General features: G+C 46.9%; 1 long non-coding RNA gene across 2 annotated transcripts; it reads left to right on the top strand.

Annotated features, from left to right (window-relative positions):
• Positions 1-27: 27 nt before the first annotated feature.
• Positions 28-16522, top strand: LOC141023364 (uncharacterized). 2 transcript variants are annotated; one of them, XR_012184533.1, is made up of 3 exons: positions 28-299; positions 1468-1539; positions 16094-16522. It is a non-coding gene; the product is annotated as an uncharacterized lncRNA (long non-coding RNA). The 2 variants fall into 2 exon arrangements; XR_012184532.1 differs by lacking the exon at positions 16094-16522 and adding an exon at positions 2853-3174.
• The last annotated feature ends 8208 nt before the right edge of the window (positions 16523-24730 follow it).

Genomic DNA, 24730 nt, shown 5'->3' with positions numbered 1-24730 from the left:
ACGGACCCTAGCTTCCCCCTTTCTCCCCACACGCGCCGCTGCTCTCTTCCCCATCCACACCCGACGCCACCGTCGCCGTGCCGTCGTCGTTCGCGCGCACCGGAAGCTCCCCGCGCCACCTGGGGACATCCAGGAGGACCGCCACTCTCTCCTTCGTCCGTCCCGGGGGCCAGCTCAAGCTAGGACACCGCATAGCCTCGCCATCGCCTCTTCTTCCCGCCACGGTCGTCGCGCGTCCCCGCCATCGATCTCCACCACCGGGCCTCCCCGGCCATCTCGAGCTCGTCTATGACCTCCCGGTGAGCTGCTCCTCCATTCCTCCTACTACCCCCTTGCTTCGTCGCCGTATCGTCGTCCCCGTGCTTCGGTCGCCATGGCCGAAGCTTCGCGTCCGTGCGCACTAGCCTGAGTAGGGCCCCGTCCGCGTGCACCGCTGCCTGCCAGCCCGCGCCCTGGCCATGCCCCGCCCTCGCCTGCTGCCTTGGCCGCCCGCACCCCGTGTGCCGCGCGCGTCCACAGTCGTTCGCTGCCGGGCTCCCCTGCTGCGCTCGCCTGCTGCTGCTGAACTGCTCCTAGCCACGCTGCTGCTGTTGGCTGTGTTGCTTATGCTTAACTGCTGCTGCTTGCTATTCCGCTGTCGTTTGCTGCCGCTGCTTGCTGCCTCCAACGCCGTTGCCTGATACTGCCACTGCTGTTGGCCATGGCCATGGTCATGGACGGGTTGTGTGTGTGTGTGCCGTGTGTGGCCGGCTGTGCCACGGCTGTGTGCCTCTGGCCGGCCCTGTGTAGTGTGCCGTGTGTGTGTGTGCAGCGTGTGTGTGTGAGGCCATGTGTGTGTGGCCGGCTGGATCTCTGGATGAGGCCGGCCCTGTTTAGGTTAATAGCTAATTAGTACTAGTAGTTAGGCTAATTAGTGGTTAGGTGTAGTGTATAGGCCATATGGTTAGATAAGATAAATTAGATAAAAATATCTAAGCCTATGACACGTGGGTCCCATTTAATTAGGTTAGTTTTATTTATTTTTAGGTACAGCCTGTGACATGTGGGCCATGCATACGCTTTTGACTAGTCAAATTGACTTGGTCAATTCGGATTAAACTAAATATAATAAATCCAGAAATTTTAGAAAATACTTAAAACTTTGGAAAATCATAAAAAAATTAACCGTAACTCCGATGAAAATACTTTGTACATGAAAGTGTCTCAGAATTTCGAGACGAATCCAAATACGCAGTCGGTTCGTCCGCCACACGTCCCTGGCATAGCGAACATGTAACAATCCCCCTCCATTTCATCTGTCCGAAAATGCCAAACACCGGGAACACTTTCCCGGATGTTTCCCCCCTTCGCCGGTAGCACCTAGTACTGCGTTAGGTCACCCCTAGCACCGCGTATTGCCTTGTTATGTTTTGTGATGCTGTGTTTGCTCCGTATTTACTGTTTCTTCCCCCTCTTATTCTCCGGTAGACTACGAGACTGACGCCGCTGCTGCCCCGATCGACTACGTTGTTGACGACCCCTTCTTGCCAGAGCAACCAGGCAAGCCCCCCCTTGATCACCAGATATCGCCTATTCCTTCTCTCTACTGCTTGCATTAGAGTAGTGTAGCATGTTACTGCTTTCGGTTAATCCTATCTGCTGCATAGCCTGTCATTGTTGCTACAGTTGTTACCCTTACCTGCTATCCTAATGCTTAGTATAGGATGCTAGTGTTCCATCAGTGGCCCTACACTCTTGTCCGCCTGCCATGCTATACTACTGGGCCGTGATCACTTCGGGAGGTGATCACGGGCATATGCTATATACTTTATAATGTTACGTTACTTATGATACTGTTCGGAGATGGGGGCTGAAGGGGCAGGTGGCTCCATCCCGGTAGAGGTGGGCTTGGGTTCCCGACGGCCCCCGACTGTTACTTTGTGGCGGAGCGACAGGGCAGGTGGAGACCACCTAGGAGAGAGGTGGGCCTGGCCTTGGTCGGCGTCCGCGGTTACTTCAAAATATCACGCTTAACGAGTTCTGGGTATTTGATCTGAGTCTGGCCATTTGGTTTATACGCACTAACCAACTACGTGGGAAAGATATGGGCACTCGACATCGTGGTATCAGCCGAAGCCTTCGTGATGTCAGCGACTCAACGGCGCGCGCCAGATTGGACCGCATAACATGACTTCCTTTGTAATGGAGGTTGCTGGGTCTGCTTCCGGCCGCCCTCGCAACGTGCAGGTGTGCAATGGGCGATGGGCCCAGACCCCTGCACCATAGGATTTAGACCGGCGTGCTGACCTCTCTGTTGTGCCTAGGTAGGGCTGCGACGTGTTGATCTTCCGAGGCCGGGCATGACCCAGGAAAGTGTGTCCGGCCAAATGGGATCGAGCGTGTTGGTTTATGTGGTGCACCCCTGCAGGGAAGTTTATCTATTCGAATAGCCGTGTCCCTCGGTAAAAGGACGACCCGGAGTTGTACCTTGACCTTATGACAACTAGAACCGGATACTTAATAAAACACACCCTTCCAAGTGCTAGATACAACCCGGTGATCGCTCTCTAGCAGGGCGATGAGGAGAGGATCGCCGGGTAGGATTATGCTATGCGATGCTACTTGGTGAACTTACCATCTACTCTTTCCTACATGCTGCAAGATGGAGGTGGCCAGAAGCGTAGTCTTCGACGGGATTAGCTATCCCCCTTTTATTCTGGCATTCTGCAGTTCAGTCCACCGATATGGCCCTTTAGACATATACCCATGCATATGTAGTGTAGCTCCTTGCTTGCGAGTACTTTGGATGAGTACTCACGGTTGCTTTTCTCCCTCTTTTCCCCCTTTCCCTTCTACCTGGTTGTCGCAACCAGATGCCGGAGCCCAGGAGCCAGACGCCACCGTCGACGACGACTCCTACTACAGTGGAGGTGCCTACAACTGCGTGCAGTCCGCTGACGACGACCAGGAGTAGTTTAGGAGGATCCCAGGCAGGAGGCCTGCGCCTCTTTCGATCTGTATCCCAGTTTGTGCTAGCCTTCTTAAGGCAATCTTGTTTAACTTATGTCTGTACTCAGATATTGTTGCTTCCGCTGACTCGTCTATGATCGAGCACTTGTATTCGAGCCCTTGAGGCCCTGGCTTGTATTATGATGCTTGTATGACTTATTTTATTTTTAGAGTTGTGTTGTGATATCTTCCCGTGAGTCCCTGATCTTGATCGTACACGTTTGCGTGTATGATTAGTGTATGATTGAATTGGGGGCGTCACATGAGGTTTCTGGGCACTCCCGGTCCCCCTTCGCTTCGAACGACTACCCCGTGTGGGGGCTGTCCTGGGGGAGGTACGGTCCGCCGAGCGCCGATCCTATTACAATTCGGATCAGTATAATGGGCATAAGTGCAAATAGGGATTTCCTTTTAAGAGCCCTCTGAATACTTACGATGCAAAAGGGATAGAGGCGGGGGTAGTCCGCGGTGATAGCCACTTCCGAGCCATCAAGGCTCGCCTGATAAAATACCCCATCATCGAACTCTATGTGTATATCCGGATCCTCGCGAAAGCCAGGGTCTCGATCGCGGTTATGATCCTCTGGCTGTGGAGCGGGACAGTGGACGTCCTCGGTCATCTTCCTCGATGACTGTTTATGGCAGCAAAGAGCAAATTTGATTAGTATCTGTAACAGCAATAAAATGACGCAGGCGATCAGAATCTTACCCATTCAATGGGGTTGTACATGGAGTAGCCTTCCCGGAAGTTTAAGCAGATGAACTCTTCTTTCTCACCCTTATACAGATCGACCAAGATTGTGGCCAGTTCGGCTGGGGTATCCGGACCCTTTCGTCTATAACGGGACACGTCATCTTCTCCGTTGTAACACCATAAGGGAGTTACTCTGGATTGGAGAGGCTGGACACACCTCTTTATTGCAATAGCCATGACCTCGACTATCGAGAGCTCGGTATGGGCTAACAACCTGACCTTGCTGACCAACCTCTTTATCTCCGCACTGTCCTCTTCCTTGGGACTTCGGGGATGCCAGTTGAGGCGCTTCTTTAAAGGAGCACTGGAAAATTCAGGAAGGCCGCGCCGAACTGGGTCTGGCAGTGGGACGTCATCCATGTAGAACCATTCCGAAGACCGCTTTGGATATACCTCTTTGGGAGTTCCTATGAGGTATCCGGATCCGGCTATACACCATACTTCGGCACCGCCCACTTCAAATATGGAGCCTCCTCGATGGAGGGGAACAAGGCAAAAGAAGTTCCTCCATAGTTGAAAATGGGCCTCGATGCCTAAGAATAGTTCGCAGAGGGCAACGAAACCTGAGATGTGCAGAATCGAACCTGGGGTAAGGTTGTGCAGTTGGATGCCTTAAAATTCCAATAGGCCCCTGAGAAAGGGATGGATTGGAAATCCAAGGCCCCGCAGCAAGAATGGGATGAAGCACACCCTCTCCTCCTTATTGGGGTTGGGGAAATTCTCAGCCATCGCATCGTTGCCGATTGAGGCCAAACCCGCTCGAACGGAGACTAGATCTGCGAGGGGAAGATAGCCCTGCGTCTGGAGTCGACTCAGCTGAAGATGAGGCACTGAGCAGCTCTGCCAATCACCCTCTTGAGGGCCATGGGGGCGCGAAGAGGAGCCTGGAGCACTGGCCATGTTGGAAGGCTTTGTTCGTAGCTAATCTTGACGGTTTTTATTTTGCGCGGTGTGAGATGTCATTTGGGGATCTAAATCTCCTTATATAGATGCCATCCGAGCGTGGTGAGGGGCTTATTTACAAAAAATCACGGACCGTTCGTATTCACCCGACGCGTGGAAATCGAAGCGACAACAGGAAGGAATCATAAAGGCAGAACATTGAGGTCAGAGCCAGATTGTCAGTGGTCCGAAGTATAATGGAGAACCCGCGTTGCAAAGTCGGATACTACGTCATCATTGAAGGCAAGTTCGGGGGCTACTGAGGGAGTCCTGGATTAAGGGGTCCTCGGGTGTCCGGGCCGTGTGTTATGGGTCGGACTTATGGCCGTGAAGATACAAGGTAGAAGACCTTCCCCCGTGTCCGGATAGGACTCTCCTTTGCGTGGATGGCAAGATTAGCGTTCGGATGTATAGTTTCCTTCTTTTGTAAACGGACCCTGTACAACCCTAGGCCCCTCCGGTGTCTATATAAACCGGAGGGGTTAGTCCGTAGAGGCAATCAGAATTTCCATAGGCTAGACATCTAGGGTTTAGCCATTACGATCTCGAGGTAGATCAACTCTTGTAACCCCTATACTTATCAAAGTCAATCAAGCAGGAAGTAGGGTTTTACCTCCATTACGAGGGCCCGAACCTGGGTAAACATCGTGTCCCCCTTGTCTCCTATTACCTTCGATCCTAAGATGCACAGTTCGGGACCCCCTACCCGAGATCGGCCGGTTTTGACACCGACAATAGCCTCCATACAAAATCCAACCGTTACACACATTTGACCAATCTCGGTGAGACCGAATAGCTAAACTCGGTGGGACCGATTAGTTCAAAATGTGAACATTAGGAATCTCGGTGGGACCGACTAGAACAACTCGGTGAGACTGGTGTGCTATGGCTTTAGGGCAAACATCATCTCGGTGACACCGATTGCATCAACTCGGTGAGACCGAAGTGAAGCAATAAGGCAACAGAGAGAATGTCAAGCCAACTCGGTGAGACCGAAATAAATGCAACAAGTCACAGAGCATTGGCAAGGCCATCTCGGTGAGATCGAGACCCGTATCGGTGAAACCGAATTGTTAGGGTTTGTGGCAGTGGCTATGTCATATGAACTCGGTGGCGCCGGGTAGGAAATATCGGTGGGGCCGAGTTGTAGTTTAGGGTTTTGACATATTTGGATGTAGAAAGTGGTTGAGGGCTTTGGAGCAATATCACTAAGAATTTGAGCAAGCAAGCCATTAAGCAGCACCTCATCCCCTTTTAATAGTATTGGCTTTCCTATGGACTCAATGTGATCTTGGATCACTAAAATAGAAATGAAGAGTCTTGAGCTTTTGCCAATATGTGTCCTTAGCATTTTGAGGGATCCACATCTCTAGTCCATGCCATGCCATTCATTGAACTTCTTGAAATATTTATCTTGAAAGGATATTAGTTCAATGAGCTATATGTTATGAACTACCAAAACCACCTGGGGATTAGTTGCACTTTCACTTTCCGAAGCGGACCCCCTCTTGATAGTACGATTTTCCCTACGACTCAAGTCCATCGAAAAAGAAACACGGGAAAGAAAACCGTCTTCACTCTGAAACTCCGAGGGGCACAAATCGTCTTGAGCCATATGTTTGATAATCTGAACTGCTCAATGCACACGATTAGTCCGCGAACACATTTTCATCAATCACCAAAACCACTTAGGGATACATATGCCCTAACAATCTCCCCCTTTTTGGTGGATTGATGACAACATGGGATTTGCACTAAAGATATAGCAACGAGGTGTGCAAACCCATAGTCTACATAATATAGAAGGCTCCCCCTAGATGTGTGCACTACCTTAGATATGCTTTTGGAATGCAAAGTACACACATTTAGCATCAACACTCCCCCGACATTCTATAGACCGAGCAATACTTGCAAAAACATAATAAGCAAGATAGCAGGCAAGTAATAACATGTGAGCAAATGGATAAGGGCATAACCATAAGATACATCTCACATGCAACGGGAAATAATAACATGAAGTACTCGACATAATAGATAGATATAGGGTAGCACATATGTCTTCAACATATGATCTCAAACTCATAAGACAGACACAAACCAAAGCAAATGAAATAGTTCGAGCGAGGAAAGCAACGGCAAATAAGAGGACACACACTCGACCCAGGACACAGCAAATCCCTGAACTCTCTCCCCCTTTGGCATCGAGACACCAAAAGAGCGGAGAGTACACCTAAGAACGAGGGTGGTAGCAGTACTCCATGATATCACCAATCGTGCTCCTCCTCAGACTCCTCTGCAGCAGGTGATGGACCTCCAGTGCCCTCATCAGAATCAGTCCATGGGTAGTGTTGTCTGATCCAAGCATCCTCGTCAGTGATCCTGTCCTCGGAGCAACTAGCAGGGTCGAGGCCAACTTGCCTCATGATGACCTTGTCACGACTTTGGGCCTTCTTTGCTTCCACGTGAGCCTTGTAGTGTCCCTTAGCCTATAAGAAGAACAACTTCTTCATCTTCTACTTAAGCTTCTAGCCCAAGAGGGCTCCTCTGACGGTGGCTCATAGTCCGGCTCGTCATCCTCATCAGACCTGACAAAGTCACTCTCTGGGAGAGCAGGAGCAGAAGTCCCCCACTTCTCCTTCTGCCTCAGCTGAATAACATCATGAGACACTAAGTCCCCAGTGATAAGCTCCTCATCCAGAAACGGAGACGTCCATGTCTCCTCTATCAGCTGCATCAAGTAATTAAGGACCATAGATGATGCACTTGCGCTCCATCACTACTGCAGCATGCTGCTAACGCGACACTATGATCAGAGACCCTTTGACAAAACTGTGTGCGATGCATTAATCGCAAACGGTGATGTAAAAAACCGTCAAAAAAGATGCAAAACATTTGCGATGAAGGATACATCAAACACGGTCCAGATTTTAGTTGCGTGTGCGATGAGGGGCATATGGTTCAGTTCAATTAACTGTTTGCGATGTGGTAGAACAAAAGAAACGGGCAGCCAGATGAAGGCATGTGGGATATACGGCATACAGTTCAGTCGGATGAACTGTTTGTGATAAGGCAACACAAAAGAAACGGTTAGCCAGATCAAGGTCTGTGTGCGATATACGACATACGTTTCACTCGGATGCACTGTTTTCGATTAGGCAACGCAACAGAAACGGTTCAGCCAGATCTAGGTGTGTGCAATGGAGGGCATAGAGTTCATTCCGATAAACTGTTTGTGTTGAGCCAAGAGAACACAAACGTTTCACATAAACAAGATGTGTGTAATACGCGGCACACATCAAATTACATAGGTGGCTAGTGCACACATGACATTTCCACACACCAAAGTAAACTATTACATGCATAATTAACTAGGTTAAACGATCATCTGATCATCATCTACTTCTTGTGCTAGCTCGATGTTCCTTCTATTCTAAGTTTCCATTAATTGATGGCATTTTATGAACACGCCACCGTTTCCTGCCATTTCCTCACCGGTTTCCCGCCACCCAGCGATATTGCGCATAAACCTAGGCGGTGCGCGACGCACGGAGGCAACAAGCGCAATCTGTAGCACAACCACCTTTTCCAAGCACGCCAACCCACCAAAGCGCTGCCTCTGCCATCAACCTTGTCGACGAGGAAAACGAGTAGGCGCCATGGTCGGTCGAGGCCGAGGCACTCCCCGGCAACATGATGGACGATGCCGTGATGTGCGTCATCGCCAGGGTTGAGCAGACCGTTGGTGCATGGCGCTTCAGCGCCGCGGATCAAGATAGGCATGTCAGCGCCGAGAGGCTGCAGCTCGCCGTAGAGTAAGCTAGGCGCGTCCGCGCCGATAGGCTGCGGCTCACCGCATGGCGGGACCATTGGAGCACCGCAGAGCGAGAGGCGCGGCGCACCGCATAGCAAGAGCGGATCCATCGGCGCTTGCCTGCTGTTGACAGGGCGTCACAGCTCGGTACACGTCCCGTCAGTACCCCCATTCCTCGCCAGGGTGGGCAGTGGCCCTCTGCACTGTACTTGCACCAGAGGCCGGCCGCGCCGTACTTGCACCGGGCGCCCGCCGCGCCGTTCACATGGGTCACGCCGTTTGCCTTGTCCGCGGCCCGCTCGATGCCAACGCGCTGGTCGGTAGGCTCGACCACCTCCTTGGCCCAGGTGTCCACCTGGGCGCAGTAGAGGAACATGGCCGTCACATCCTCGAGCTTATATGTTTACCTTGGATAGTATTGCTCAGTTTATTGCTCTGTTTCAATGTGTGTACTCTGTTTTCCGTTCTTATATGTTCTGTTTCAATGTGTGTGTATACGCTTTCCATTCTGTATATGTGGATGATGACAGCTAGATTCAAATTTGTATACACAAATAGATAGAAAATGGATTCATAATATATATATATATATATATATTAATTGTTCATTAGTTCATCATAGAATATATATAATATCATCACATATACGTGCCCCCCCGGGGCTGGTGGACCCCCTTGGTGGACCCCCGGACCCCTTTCGGCACTCCCGGTACAATACCGATAAAGTGCGAAACTTTTCCGGCGACCAAAATAAGACTTCCCATATATAAATCTTTACCTCCGGACCATTCTGGAACTCCTCGTGACGTCCGGGATCTCATCCGGGACTCCGAACAACTTTCGGGTTACCGCATACTAATATCTCTATAACCCTAGCTTCACCGAACCTTAAGTGTGTAGACCCTACGGGTTCGGGAGACATGCAGACATGACCGAGACGACTCTCCGGTCAATAACCAACAGCGGGATCTGGATACCCATGTTGGCTCCCACATGCTCCTCGATGATCTCATCGGATGAACCACGATGTCGAGGATTCAATCAATCCCGTATACAATTCCCTTTGTCTATCGGTATGTTACTTGCCCGAGATTCGATCGTCGGTATCCCGATACCTTGTTCAATCTCGTTACCGGCAAGTCTCTTTACTCGTTCCGTAACACATCATCCCGTGATCAACTCCTTGGTCACATTGTGCACATTATGATGATGTCCTACCGAGTGGGCCCAGAGATACCTCTCCGTTTACACGGAGTGACAAATCCCAGTCTCGATTCGTGCCAACCCAACAGACACTTTCGGAGATACCTGTAGTGCACCTTTATAGCCACCCAGTTACGTTGTGACGTTTGGTACACCCAAAGCATTCCTACGGTATCCGGGAGTTGCACAATCTCATGGTCTAAGGAAATGATACTTGGCATTAGAAAAGCTCTTAGCAAACGAACTACACGATCTTGTGCTAGGCTTAGGATTGGGTCTTGTCCATCACATCATTCGCCTAATGAAGTGATCCCGTTATCAACGACATCCAATGTCCATGGTCAGGAAACCGTAACCATCCATTGATCAACGAGCTAGTCAACTAGAGGCTTACTAGGGACATGGTGTTGTCTATGTATCCACACATGTATCTGAGTTTCCTATCAATACAATTTTAGCATGGATAATAAACGATTATCATGAACAAGGAAATATAATAATAACCAATTTATTATTGCCTCTAGGGCATATTTCCAACACCTCCGCATGACGACACGCTCGCCCCCAAAGCTCCACCGCCTCCTTTTTCCAGGCGGCATTACGGGCTTCACAGGCTGCCTGGTACCTGGCTTCCTCCTCCGGTATCTCCTTCTTGAACGCCACTTTTCTGGCTTTCTCAGTCGGCGGCAGCGACTTCCATAGATAAAGATTGTACTGCCCCCAAAACCAATCCAAAGTTGGGGGGTCCAGCGCAACCTCGTCCGGCGGCGCGTAGGGGTCCTCGTCGCTGCTCTTAGAGTGAGCATCCTCGGGGGGCGGTGACTCCTTGTCGGCGCGTGGGCAGACCGGCGGCGCCATGGCAGAGATTTGAGAGAGAGAGAGAGAGAGAGGGAGAGGGTGAGCAAAGGGGAGGAAGTAGATGAGAATGTAGGCGGGACGACGTGAGCAAGGTAGTATTTATTGGCGGCCAGATCTAGATCGACGGGAATAGTACACATGCCGGTCGCCAGAATTTACGAGTACTGTAGTATGAATTATACATGATTCCTGCAGCAAAATCCGTGTCTGATTAATAAGCCCCGCCACTCACCTACCAAATCTCGAGGCACGAAATAGAGTGCCAATCGTGTGGGGGCCGGTTGTCTTGCCAGATCTTTACACTTTCTTTTTTGAACACCAGATATTTACATCGTCTGATGATTGTTTAACTCGCACACAAGTAAAAATATGATTTTTCAAACCGTTATGGTTAGCCGTTGCATGTAGATGTAGTTCAAATTTGAATTACGGTCATTAAATGGCTAGAAAATCACTTAAATGTCTTTAAAAGGTCAAATGACCACTACAATTTTCCAAATTTTCACACGACAGTTGTAGTAGTGCACGTTAAACATAGAAAAAATTTATAGGCCGTAAGAGGAAGTTATCTCCCGTTCATCATCAAACATGCATTGTTCCCTCTCAGAACCACGAGCCTTCTAGTGAGTTGCTCCGGTTTGTGAGGGGTGTGTGTCCAAATTTTCGTCAAACAGACCAATTTTTTTCCCACATCATCTTGGTGGCATGACATTACATCAAGCAAGGTTTCATGTTTTTCTGATCATTTTTTAATTTTTTGGAATTAAAATGCCATGGCACTCCATGCATGTGTCCATGTTGTGAGACCAATATGTTTGAAAATTCCTTCTAATTTACTGCACATGGACTTAAGTCGCACACAAGTACACAAATATGATTTTTCAAACCGTTATGGTTAGCCGTTGCATGTAGATGTAGTTCAAATTTGATTTACGGTCATTAAATGGCTAGAAAATCACTTAAATGTCTTTAAATGGTCAAATGACCCCTGAAATTTTCCAAATTTTCACATGACAGTTGTATTAGTGCACATTAAATATACAAAAAATTGAAGGCCGTAAGAGGAAGCTATCTCCCGTTCATCATCAAACATGCATTGTTCCCTCTCGGAACCACGAGCCTTCTAAAGAGTTGCTCCAGTTTGTGAGGGGTGTGTGTCAAAACTTTCATCAAACAAGCCAATTTTTTTACCACATCATCTTGGTGGCATGACATTACATCAAGCAAGCTTCATGTTTTTCTGATCATTTTTTAATTTTTTGGAATTAAAATGCCATGGCACTCCATGCATGTGTCCATGCCATGAGACCAATATGTTTGAAAATTCCTTCTAATTTACTGCACATGGAATTAACTCGCACACAAGTATACAAATATGATTTTTCAAACCGTTATGGTTAGCCGTTGCATGTAGATGTAGTTCAAATTTGAATTACGGTCATTAAATGGCTAGAAAATCACTTAAATGTCTTTAAAAGGTCAAATGACCCCTGAAATTTTCCAAATTTTCACATGATAGTTGTTATTAGTGCACGTTAAATGTAGAAAAAAATTTGAAGGCCGTATGAGGAAGCTATCTCCCGTTCGTCATCAAACATGCATTGTTCCCTCTCGGAACCACGAGCCTTCTTGTGAGTTGCTCCGGTTTGTGAGGGGTGTGTGTCCAAACTTTCGTCAAACAGGCCAATTTTTTACCACATCATCTTGGTGGCATGATATTACATCAAGCAAGTTTTCATGTTTCTGTTCATTTTTTAATTTTTTTGGAATTAAAATGTCATGGCACTCCATGCATGTGTCCATGCCGTGAGACCAATATGTTTGAAAATTCCTTCTAATTTACTGCACATGGAATTAACTCGCACACAAGTACACAAATATGATTTTCAAACCGTTATGGTTAGCCGCTGCATGTACATGTAGTTCAAATTTGAATTATGGTCATTAAATGGCTAGAAAATCACTTAAATGTCTTTAAAAGGTCGAATGACCCCTGAAAGTTTCCAAATTTTCACATGACAGTTGTATTAGTGCATGTTAAACGTAGAAAAAAAATTCAAGGTCGTAAGAGGAAGCTATCTCCCGTTCGTCATCAAACATGCATTGTTCCCTCTCGGAACCGCGAGCCTTCTAGTGAGTTGCTTCGGTTTGTGAGGGGTGTGTGTCCAAACTTTCGTCAAACAGGCAATTTTTTTACCACATCATGTTGGTGGCATGACGTTACATCAAGCAAGGTTTCATGTTTTTCTGATTATTTTTTAATTTTTTGGAATTTAAATGCCATGGCACTCCGTGCATGTGTCCATGCCGTGAGACAAATATGTTTAAAAATTCCTTCTAATTTACTGCACATGGAATTAACTCGCACACAAGTACACAAATACGATTTTTCAAACCGTTATGGTTAGCCATTGCATGTACATGTAGTTCAAGTTTGAATTACGGTCATTAAATGGCTACAAAATCACTTAAATGTCTTTAAAAGGTCAAATGACCCCTCAAATTTTCCAAATTTTCACATGACAGTTGTATTAGTGCACGTTAAATGTAGAAAAAATTTGAAGGCCGTAAGGGGAAGCTATCTCCCGTTCGCCATCAAACATGCGTTGTTCCCTCTCGGAACCACGAGCCTTCTAGTGAGTTGATTCGGTTTGTGAGGGGTGTGTGTCCAAACTTTCGTCAAACATGCCAAATGTTTTACCACATCATCTTGGTGGCATGACATTACATCAAGCAAGGTTTCATGTGTTTCTGATCTTTTTTTATTTTTTTGGAATTTAAATGCCATGGCACTCCATGCTTAATTATGTCATAGCCGTTAGACCAATATGTTTGAAAATTCCTTCCAATTTACTGCACATGGAATTAAATCGCACACAAGTACACAAAATATGACTTTTCAAACCATTATGGTTAGTTGTTGCATGTACATGTAGTTCAAATTTGAATTACGGTCATTAAATGGCTAAAAAATCACTTAAATTTCTTAAAACATCAAATGACCCCTGAAATTTTCCAAAATTTGACATGACAGTTGTATCAGTACTAGCAATTTTCTCGTACATTTAAAACAGCATCCATTGCCACTTTACTCCAAATTCGTCTTTCACAGCTAGTAAAAAATATCCACAACATCACACACAGTTTTTTTGTAGGAACCGTTTGCGATGAAAATTTCTGGGTCTATTTAAGTCTTCCTCCTTAAGCTTCGCCGGCTCGTCTGCTCCAGTGCTGGCAACCCCCGAATCCATGAATCCCCATCCCCATTCCCGCACCCCCTTTTTGCAAAGATGACGCCGTGGAAACGCTTCATGAAGGCCCGTACGATGGCCGCGTCCTCCCCGAGTGCCGCCGCCTACGCCGAGAGTGCCACCGCATCCGCATTGAGCGCGACCTCATCTGTCGAGAGGGCGTCTGCAGCAGCCGACATGGCAGCTGCAGTAGCCGAGATGGCTGCAGCTGCTGCTGCGAGGGCGGCTGCAAACTCCAAGAGCGCTCGAGCTGGCATCCGTGCCGCCAATGTCGCCCTGGCCCGGGTCGAGGCCATCCACGCCAAGATCAAGGACGCGCATGCCAATATATTCCAGGCCACTTCGGAATCCAGCATGCAACCCACGTCCAAAAAGGCGGCGGTGGCCATGGAGCACATGCTTCCTCATGAGATCGTCGAGTGGGAGCTAGAGATGCAGGGGGAGACGGAGATCGAGGAGCACCGGGAGGAGGAGTTGCGTGTGGCCGAGGTCGAGGTAGAGAAGAGTTTGTCCATTGAGGAATTGGCGATGGAGTACCAACGCGAGCTCTGGCGCAGCCACTACTACGAATACTACAACCTTGAGGGCGGCGCCGAGGACGAGGACGAGGATGCGGTCGACTTCAGCAGGGGACACAGAGTCCACCAACGGTGGCATGTCGCCAGACAAGTCATCGACGTCTTATCTCACACCGGCGATGCATAGGCCGGTGCGGCGGCGGATTTGTTAAAATTATGCATACTTAGGCTTTGTTTTTAATGCTGGTCTTTTGTTAGAGCAATGTTTAGGTCAATTGACTCTGTTTAATTACTAAAATTGCTCGATTCAGTAAGTGTGGCCTGTGTGGTGTACACTCTTTTGTGTGCCCAAATTAGCAAGCAATGTTAAATTATGCAATGACGTACCCGGGGAAATTTCCCAAAATTTGAATTATCAAACTCATCCCATGCGCGTAAAGCAGAAGAATCGTTTGCGATGTACACAATCGTTCAAAGTGAATGGTGTCCGGTGGCACCGCGCACAAAGTTTCCCTCCACATTTCGAAATTTTTGGCCTACCGCCGAAATATCTACCCCCACCCCCCTTCCCCACCCCCTTTTCTCCCCGACCACAAGTCACATTTCCCCTGTTTCCTCCTTCCTTCCTTCCTTCCTAAGCTATAGCTGCTTCCTCACTTGCTTCCTCGCTGTTGCCGTCTCGCATCCTACCGCCAGGGTCGCCATGGTCTTCTTCAGTGACCTCTCCAATGGTTCCTCCTCCGACGACGACTCCTTCACCACCTGGGTGTGCCTCTCTTCTCTATCTCGGGCTATGACTTGGAATGAAGGATTTTAACCCGACGGTCGATTTGAGTCATTTCTTCCTCTTGTAGATCCCTAGGACCATTAGTTGCAACGAATGGAGCGGGGTGGCTGAAGATCTGTCTGCTCGTTGTCACCATCAATCTCCATGCGTGAAGCTAGTTGCGTTTGAATCTATGGACAGCGGGAGGAAGTTTCTCGCATGTGCAGAGAAGGTTAGACCCTCTTTCGTTGTTACAAATCATTTGTTAGATGTGATTCAGACACTGTCACGGTACCAACCCATTCATACCACACCTTCAACCAAACGCATCCTAATACAGTGTCACAGTTTGTACCTAGTATCTAAAAATGTTGCCATCTCATCAACGGTGCCATTAGAAAATTATTTGGCACCGCTTCAGCAGTTTGTGCAGCCAACTTTGGTCCACACATCCGAGCAGCCAAGCAGTAAAATACTAAATCTTTATGGCACGAAGGAACTGGGCATCGGAGCAACTAGGTGCTCTGGAGTCCGGGTCCCTGATTTTTTCCCACTGCATCGGCTAGGGCACCGGTGCGAGATGTAGCAACAGTTGTCTTTACATCGGTTTTGGCATACATAGTGGACGGCCTTAGTGCTATTAGTTCTATGTTACTAAATTTGTGCATGTACACACCTATTAGTACCAATTTGTTGTCATCCAAACACTCTCGCTATGCTGTTGCAGTTATATTTACCTTCCTCATAAAATGTTCAATTTGTTATTTATAGTACATGAGTAAGAACTTGTAGCGTTGTTGTAGTTAATTATAGCTTCTGATGTTTCAGAATTTGGTTGTTGTCTCAGTAGCAATTAATTCATTTGCACATTGATCTTTTTAAGAAGATATTTCATAATTAACTTGTTTCTTCAGTTTTTCAAAATAAGTATTGGTGATTTTCTATGTTTCTATAAACCCATTTCCCCTACAATTGTTACTGATCTAGTTTTAAATATTATAGGATGAACGGAAGTGTTCTTACTTGGAGTGGGTTGATCAAGAGTGGCCACAGTCTTTGAAGATGTGCCTAGCAAAGCTCTGGAGCATGTATGAGGAAGAGAACAGAGGTAGGCTTAGAGAAAGTGTTGTCAATGCTGAAGAATGTTTGAAGATGCGGGATAAAAAGAGGAAGGTGAAGAATGAGCTCAGATTTTTTAAATCAGACTTTGCTAAGATGGTGTTGGCAAAGGAGGAGGATAAGACGAGCATGGATGATCTCGATTAGGGAAATGAATATATTGTTCTAATATTGTTCTTATGAAGTTGAACTAGCTATATGTTGTATTGTGCTGTTTTCAGGTAGCTATCGTACTGTGATGTTAAAATATATTTATGTGCCTGATATGAAATTGGCAAACAACTATTCGATATGAAATGTGAATTTGCATAATACTGGAATTATTAATTGTAAACTAATAAACCTGCTAAATGTGTCATGGAACTTTGCAAACGGTTCTAGCAGTAAAAGCGCTTGTGATGGATAGCCCAATGCCACACAGTTTTCTTCATCATATCGTGTGTGATGTAGTTGATAAAAGCAAATGGTTAACCAAGGCAGAGCGTGTGCGATAGTTACACCTATCACACATGAGCCTATAGATAAACCTATGTGGGATGTACATACGAACGGAAACATTTTCCCTGGATTGACTGTGTGTGATGTACATACGAACGGAAACTTTTTTCCTGGATTGATTGTGTGGGATGTACATACAAATGGGAACGTTTTCCCTGGATTGACTGTGTGGGCTGTACATAAGAACGGAAACGTATTCCTTGGATTGACTGTGTGTGATATACATACGAACGGAAATGTTTTTCTGGGATTCAACGAGTGGGATGTACATACGAACGAAACGATTGGGTTTTGATGCCTCGCCCGATCGCACACGAGCTCATTTTGCCCCAGCCTGTGTGCCAGGAGGGCCTATCCCCGACGGTTTCTGGGTCGTGTGGGAAGGACCCTCCTGTCGCCCACACTCACTTGGCGACGGTTCCAAATGCCGTCGCGGAAAGGGGTTAAAATTGTGTATATAGCACCGACGCGTACTAGTGCATGACCGCAGAGCGAAGTTCTGACCACATAACATGAGAAACGTCCAACACCTCCTGAGTGCCCTGCTGCTTCTGGCAGAAGATAAGTAGGTCCACCAGAAAGGAGTGCACCATATCATGGTTGCCAAGGCGAGGAAACAGAGTGTTCCTGAAGATCCGATGCATGATATCAAGAAAGGGCCAGAGCTAATAGGAGACGTGCCCAGTTTCAGACACTTTCCTGGTAGAGAAAGGTCAAAGAGCCTCCTTGTGAGTAGTAGTAGCCTCCCGGTGAGGGCGAAACCCAATTGGGCTTTGGGCGCCCTTATCATCATAGGATAGACTTTCCATGAAGCTTTTCCAAGAAGCTAACAGACATCAACCATTGGTCATCCAAGTAAGAGTCCTGTCCCCATCATGTCCAAAGTGCACTATGGCATAGAACTGAGCCACAAGTTCCGCGTCAAAGTCCTTGTTGAATGATATGATCCTCTTGATATCTAGCTCCTCGCACCTCTACAAAGCGGCTCCAAAGTAAGTCAAGTCCTTCTCCATATGAGTGAGGTCAATGGACTTGACTTTCACATACAAATTCTTCTTTCCCTTCAGCACATCATGATAGATAGACTGCTGCATCTTGTTCCAAACGGATGACTGGCAAGCGAAGGATCCTGAGGGACCCGGTACGGATTGCGCTTATGCGCCAAACAGAACTCCAGGGCAGGCATCTGATGAGCACCCTTGGTCCCCTTGCCCTTGGAAGCAATCACTTTGACTCTCTATCTTGGCTGATCACTGGAGCCACTCACTGGCATGAAGCCACTCTCTGGCACGGTGCCACTCTCTGGCACATCAGCAGAACGGTAACGCTTGGAGCCACCGGTACGTGCGGGATTCTTGCAACGAGCCTGATGCCCGGAGCTACTACCACCTGGAACACACACACAAAAGCACGAAGGAACACATGAGTAAACAAATTGCATAAGCCAAAGAAAAGGAGATACACAAGACTGAAGGGTGAATTGTAAAAACTGGAATTTGGCAGCTCGAGGCGGTAGTACCGTACCTCCAGAGGAGCGGTAGTACTGCTCGAGGCGGAAGTCAGCGGGGCTGATGACTGCCGCGGAGAGATCCGGTACTACCGGAGGTGCCAAATTCAAATTTTCGCGGTTAAACCTTCAATCTACCTACTCTAGCAGTCTCCCAAGTCCTACTCATCCTCGATTTTACCAAAAATCGATGAAATCAACTCATAGAGCCCAAGACCTAGATTCAAGAAATAGAGTCATAGGAGAGAGGAACGGGGGCAATACCGGCTTCCATGGCATGAGGAGAGGGTGGGGAATGATCCCAAAGGACGGAATCGAGGGAGACGGCCCAGAACCGGCAGCCCTCCGGTGCTTGCTCATTGCCTGACAGAGGAATGGAGAGGAGGCGGGAGGTGAATGGGTATGGGGGAGTGGAAACTCCCCCTGCCCGACTCATAACGCCCCACACCCACTCACTAAGCGGCAGTACCGCTCGGGGAGTGGTACTACCGCCCCGCTGGTACGAACCCATGGCAGGAGGCCTGGTAGTACTGCTCGGGCGGTAGTACAGGGGAGCAAGGCGGTAGTACCACCCGGACTCCATGGTAGTACCGCACAGACGACAGCAAGCAGGAATAAAAATGGAAAAGGAGGCTTATGCAAAATGAAGGAAAGAACAAGGAAAGGCTCGGGATGAGACAAGAAACAAGAAGCAAAAGGAAGAGACACTCCAAGTACTAAAGCAAGAGAAAAGAGAAGAAACCTTGAAGCAACTCAAAACACACACAAAGTCCTCAAGACTAGATACAACAAATAGCCAACTTGAGAAGTAACCTCTCAAAGAGAGGGCGGTGGCCGAAGCCACCTATGTTTGAGTCAATTGGTATGGCACCGTGATGATTTTAACCTTGGGCCCATGGCCAAAACTCATCTTTGAAGCACAAGTACCATCAAGAAATGGCTAATGTGAAAGACTTGATTGATTTATGCATAATGGGGGGAGGGAGAGTTCATTGAGAGAACAATACTCCCCTATGTCCATGCCTACATCTAGAACGAGATACAATGATGAATGCAGTGGGGTGTGCCTAGGTTCAAGCCACATTGCTCGAATCAATGATATTTAGCTCATGCCTTAACTCGCAAAATCTTGCTTCATCTAGAGGCTTGGTGAAAATATCCGCTAGTTGCTCTTGAGTGTTGATGTAGATGATCTCAATATCTCCATGCTTGATGTGGTCCCGAATGAAATGATGACGAATCTCAATGTGCTTCGTCTTTCTATGTTGCACCGGATTGTATGAAATCTTGACAGCACTTTCATTGTCACATAGAAGAGGCACTTTGTCACAAGTGACATTTTAATCCTTTAAAGTTTGCCTCATCCATAGCAATTGTGCACAACAACTTGCAACGGCTACATCTTCGGCCTCAGTGGAGGAGATAGACGCACAATTTTGTTTTTTCGAAGACCAACTCACCAAAGAGCGACCAAGGAATTGGCACCCTTCGGAAGTTGACTTCCTCTCCACATAGTCTCCCGCCCAATCCGAGTCCGAATAACCCATGAGATCAAAGCTTGCTCCTTTGGGTTACCATAAGCCAAAGTTTGGGGTATGAGCCAAATCTTGAAAGATTCACCTGACCACCACAAAGTGGATTTCCTTAGGTGCGGCTTGAAACCATGCACAAATTCCCACACTCAACATGATATCCGGTCTAGATGCACAAAGGTAAAGCAAGGATCCAATCATGCAGCGATATACCTTTTGATACACCGCTTTACCATTGGGATCACTGTCAAGCTTGCATTTGGTGGGCATGGAAACTTGACCAGCTTGACATCATCTAGCTTGAATCCTTGAGCATGTCTTGGGTATACTTGGCTTGGTTGATGAACGTTCCTTCTCTCCTTTGCTTGACTTCGAACCCAAGAAAGAACTTCAACTCTCCCATCATAGGCATCTCAAACTTCTCGGTCATTAGTGCGGCAAACTCATCATTGAAATATTTGTTAGGAGAACAAAATATAATATCATCAACATATAGTTGGCATATGAACAAATCCCCTTTGACCCTCTTAGTAAAAAGAGTGGGATCAATTTTCCCAATTTCAAACCCACGATCTTGCAACAACTCGGTAAGGTGCTCATACCACGCACGTGGGCTTGTTTAAGGCCATGGAGCACCTTGTTGAGCTTGTATACATGATTGGGGAGCTTGGGATCCTCGAATCCCGGAGGTTGTTTGACATATACCAACTCATTCAAAGGACCATTAAGAAATGCACTCTTCACATCCATTTGTTGCAACTTAAAATCATGATGAGATGCATATGCAAGCAACATGCGAATAGATTCAAGACAAGCAACGGGGGCAAAGGTTTCACCGTAGTCGATACCCTCAACTTGGGAGTAGCCTTGTGCCACCAATCTTGCCTTGTTTCGAACAACCACACCGTTCGCATCTTTCTTGTTCTTGAAGATCCATTTGGTCCCAATGACATTGTGTTCCCCCGTTGGCCTTGGCACTAATTCCCAAGCTTGGTTGTGCTTGAAGTTGTTGAGTTCATCATGCACGGCTTCGAGCCAATCCACATCATCACGCGCCTCATGTACCTTTTGGGGTTCAACACACGAAACAAACGCGTGATGCTCACAAAAATTTGACAATTGTCTACGAGTAGTTACCCCTTTTCTCAAGCTTCCAAGCACATTCTCCATGACATGTTGTTGATGCTTGAGATTGGAATCCACCTTGGCGGCACGGCGCTCTAGAAGTTCCTCAATAGGGATTTGAGGTTCACCATCTTGATCATTTTGAGCACCGTCTTGAGCTTGCTCTTGATCTTGAGCTTGCTCGGTGTCATGAACTTGATCTTGGGCATCATTCGGTGAACCACCTTCATCACGAGGTTGACCTTGCCCTTGATCTTGTTCACTTGGTTGAGGGCCTTCACATTGTTCTTCGGAAGCGTGTGGGTCTAGCGTCGGTGATGGCTCCACTTGAGTAGAGCATTGTCCTTCTCCTTCGACCACAAGGGGTTCCTCAATGGGGAGTATTTGACCAATCCCCAGTCTTCTTATGGCTTGGGGAGAAATTTCATCACCTACATCACAAAGACCACTTTGCTCCACTTGGGAGCCATTATTTTCATCAAACTTCATGTTACACGTCTCCTCAATGAGTCTGGTGGACTTGTTGAGGACACGGTAAGCATGAGAGTTTGTAGCAGAACCAACAAATATGCCCTCTTGAGCTCTAGGTTCAAACTTAGACAAATGAACACCTTTCTTGAGAATGAAACACTTACAACCGAACACCCAGAAGTACTTGAGGTTGGGCTTGTTACCGGTAAGTATTTCATAGGGAGTCTTGTTTAGGCCTTTGCGGAGGTAGTGCCGATTGGATGCATGACATGCAGTGTTGATGGCTTCGGCCCAAAAGTTGTATGGAGATTTGAATTCTGCCAGCATGGTTCTTGTCGCGTCCATCAATGTCCGGTTCTTCCTCTCCGCAACACCATTTTGTTGAGGAGTATAGGGTGCGGCATAGTGGTGCTTGATTCCCTCATCACTAAGAAACTCACCCAAGGTATAGTTCTTGAACTTGGTGCTGTTGTCACTTCGGATCATCAATATCTTTGCCTCATATTGACGTTGAGCTTCATTTGCAAAGTTGACGACGGTTTGTTGAGTCTCACTCTTCCTCTTGAAGAAATATACCCACATGTGTATCTTGAGTAATCATCCACAATCACCAAGCAATACTTTATTCCCCCAAGACTATCAAAGGATGGAGGGCCAAAGAGATCCATGTGAAGGAGCTCCAAGGGCCTCTTCGAATAGATGATAGTTGTGGGTCGGTGAGCCGTTTCATGAAGCTTTCCTTCGATACAAGCACTGCAAGCACGGTCTTTGGGAAAACTCACATTTGTTAGTCCACGAACATGGCCCCCCTTGAGGATAGTTTGCAAAGATCTCATATTGACATGGGCTAGTCGGTGATGCCAAAGTCATCCCACATCAACTTTAGCCATTAGGCAAGTTGCGGTCTTAGTGGGTCGCTCCGAAAAGTTCATCACATAGAGACCGTTCTCGACATGCCCAACAAAAGCTACTTTAAGAGTCTTGCTCCACAAAAAGGCCACAATATCAAGATCAAAGAATGTTGCAAATCCCATAAGTGCAAGTTGACGAACAGAAAGCAAATTGTATGCAAGGGACTCCACAAGCATGACCTTCTCAATAGATAAAATCTTGAGAGATGACCACCTTGCCAAGTCCCAATACCTTAGATGTTGAAGGATCACCGAATTGGACATGGGTGGGCATAGATGGAATTGGATGCACATCCACCACCAAGTCCTTGCTCTCGGTCATATGATTTGTTGCTCCACTATTGAGCAACCATGACACCCCACTGGAAGCAAACTCCTACAAGATATCAATGCTTGGATTTAGGTACCCATTTTTGAATGGGTCCTTTGAGGTTAGCAACAAGGGTCTTAGGAACCCATATAGACCATTAAATGTACTCATAAGAAGAACCAACAACTTTGGCATAAACATGCCCACCACTAGCACGACATAGAACATATGAAGGGTTAAAGTCGCTAGATTGGTTAGATGGGGTAGCCTTGCCCTTCTTGGCATTACCACCCATACCCATGTTCTTCTTCTTCTTCTCATGAGCACCCTCTCCCGCTTACGAAGACTTCTTTGATTGGGATGGGTTGCTTGGCCTTGTTTTTCTTCTTATTCTTTGACTTGGGTACATACCCAAGTCCTTCCTTTGCTACAACTTCCTTTTGATTACTCAAAAGGTCATTGAGATTCTTCTCGCCTTGTATACAAGTCACAAGGCCTTTCTCTAGTTGATCTTTCAAGGGCAAACTTTGTTTTTGCCACTCTAGCTTTTGACCACTTTGCTTATGCCACTCTAGAATTTGACATTTCACTTTTGCCACTCTTAGTTTTTGACAATACATCACAATTGCCATTCCGTGGCAAAGCAATAATTTTAGAGTGGCAATTGCGATACATTGTCAAAATCTAGAGTGGAAAAAGTGAAATGAAAAGTTATTGCTTTTGCCACAGAATGGCATTTGTGATGTATTGTCAAAAACTAAGAGTGGCAAAAGTGATATGTCAAATTCTAGAGTGGCATAAGCAAAGTAGGCAAAAGCTAGAGTGGCAAAAACAAAATTTTCCCATCTTTCAGCTTGGCATTCTCCACCACAAGGTGCACATGCTCACAACAAGGGTTAGTAGCATTTGCATTATCAATTAGAACGAAAGGAGGACATGTAGCTATCTCCTTGGTTAGCTTCACTTGGAGTTGATCATGAGACTCCTTGAGGGAAGTGTGAACACCCTTCAAGACTTGTGAGCCTTGTTGAGTATATCAAACTCCTCTTTGAGTTTCCCATGATCAATCCCAAGTGCAGCTTTCTTAGATTTAAGCACATGAGAAAGAACATTAGCATGATCAAGATCTTTTTGCAATTTAGAAAGAACAACGTTGTGTGACTCCTCAAGAGCCAAACAAAGTCCTCGCTCTTCCTCAAGAGAAATGGAAAGATCCGAAATCTCATCGGCATAATCATGACTATGTCCCTCCAACTTGGAGATAGTATCCTCATGAGACTCAATGATATCATTGGCCTCACCAAGTTGTTCCAAGAGAGCAACAAAGTGCTTCTTGGGTTCACCCTTGAGCTTACTCAAGAATTTATTAAACTCATTCTCATCAACATTCATCACCTCGCTATCATCTACACAATCTAACAATGAGGGAGTAGTAATGATGGTGGTTTTGATGTTGGGGGTTACCTTGTTGATACCTTTGGCAAGGCAGTTGGCGATGAGGTTCTCGTTGGGGGCGCCGAAGAGAGACACCTTGGAAGGGGAAGAGGTGGCAATGGCCACGGTTGCCATTGACATTCCTTCACCACTTGTATCATCATCATCATCATCATCGGAGGTGTACTCTTCATGTGCCACCAAGCCCTTTGGAGGTATCTTCTTGGTGAAGTTGTTCTTGTTTAGGAAGGAATTGGCTTTGTCTTTGTGAATGAGTTTGCCACCGTTGTCTTCCTTCTTCTCATAAGGACAATCCACCACAAAGTGACTCACATTGCCGCAATTGTAGCAAGTCCTCACTCATTGCTTGTTCTTTGAGCCACTTGAGTTGTTCTTGGTGAAGTTGGGCCTTGAGTTCCTCTTGTTCCCCCAAAATTGCCTTGACACAAGAGCCATGTCATGGTAAGCATATTTGGTATCTTCGGGGCAACTCTCCTCTTATTCTTCCAGAATGGCCTTGGCCTTCAAGGCAAGGGTGGGTGAGCTTTTCTTTGACCGGACATGGGCTAGAGCATTGTCAGTGATCTTGTTCATGACGTTCATGGCAATAAACTCATCCAACACTTCACTTGAGGACAAGCTGTGGAAGTCCGGTCTTTAACGAATCACGGAGGACATGGCCTTGTTGAAAGGCATGATGGCCTTGAGAAACTTGCGCTTGATCCAATTGTC

The sequence above is a fragment of the Aegilops tauschii genome, chromosome 5 (genome assembly GCF_002575655.3).
Source record: "Aegilops tauschii subsp. strangulata cultivar AL8/78 chromosome 5, Aet v6.0, whole genome shotgun sequence".
Taxonomy (NCBI): domain Eukaryota; kingdom Viridiplantae; phylum Streptophyta; class Magnoliopsida; order Poales; family Poaceae; genus Aegilops; species Aegilops tauschii.
Note: the sequence above shows the minus strand (reverse complement) of the source record. Positions and strands in the feature narration are given on the sequence as shown.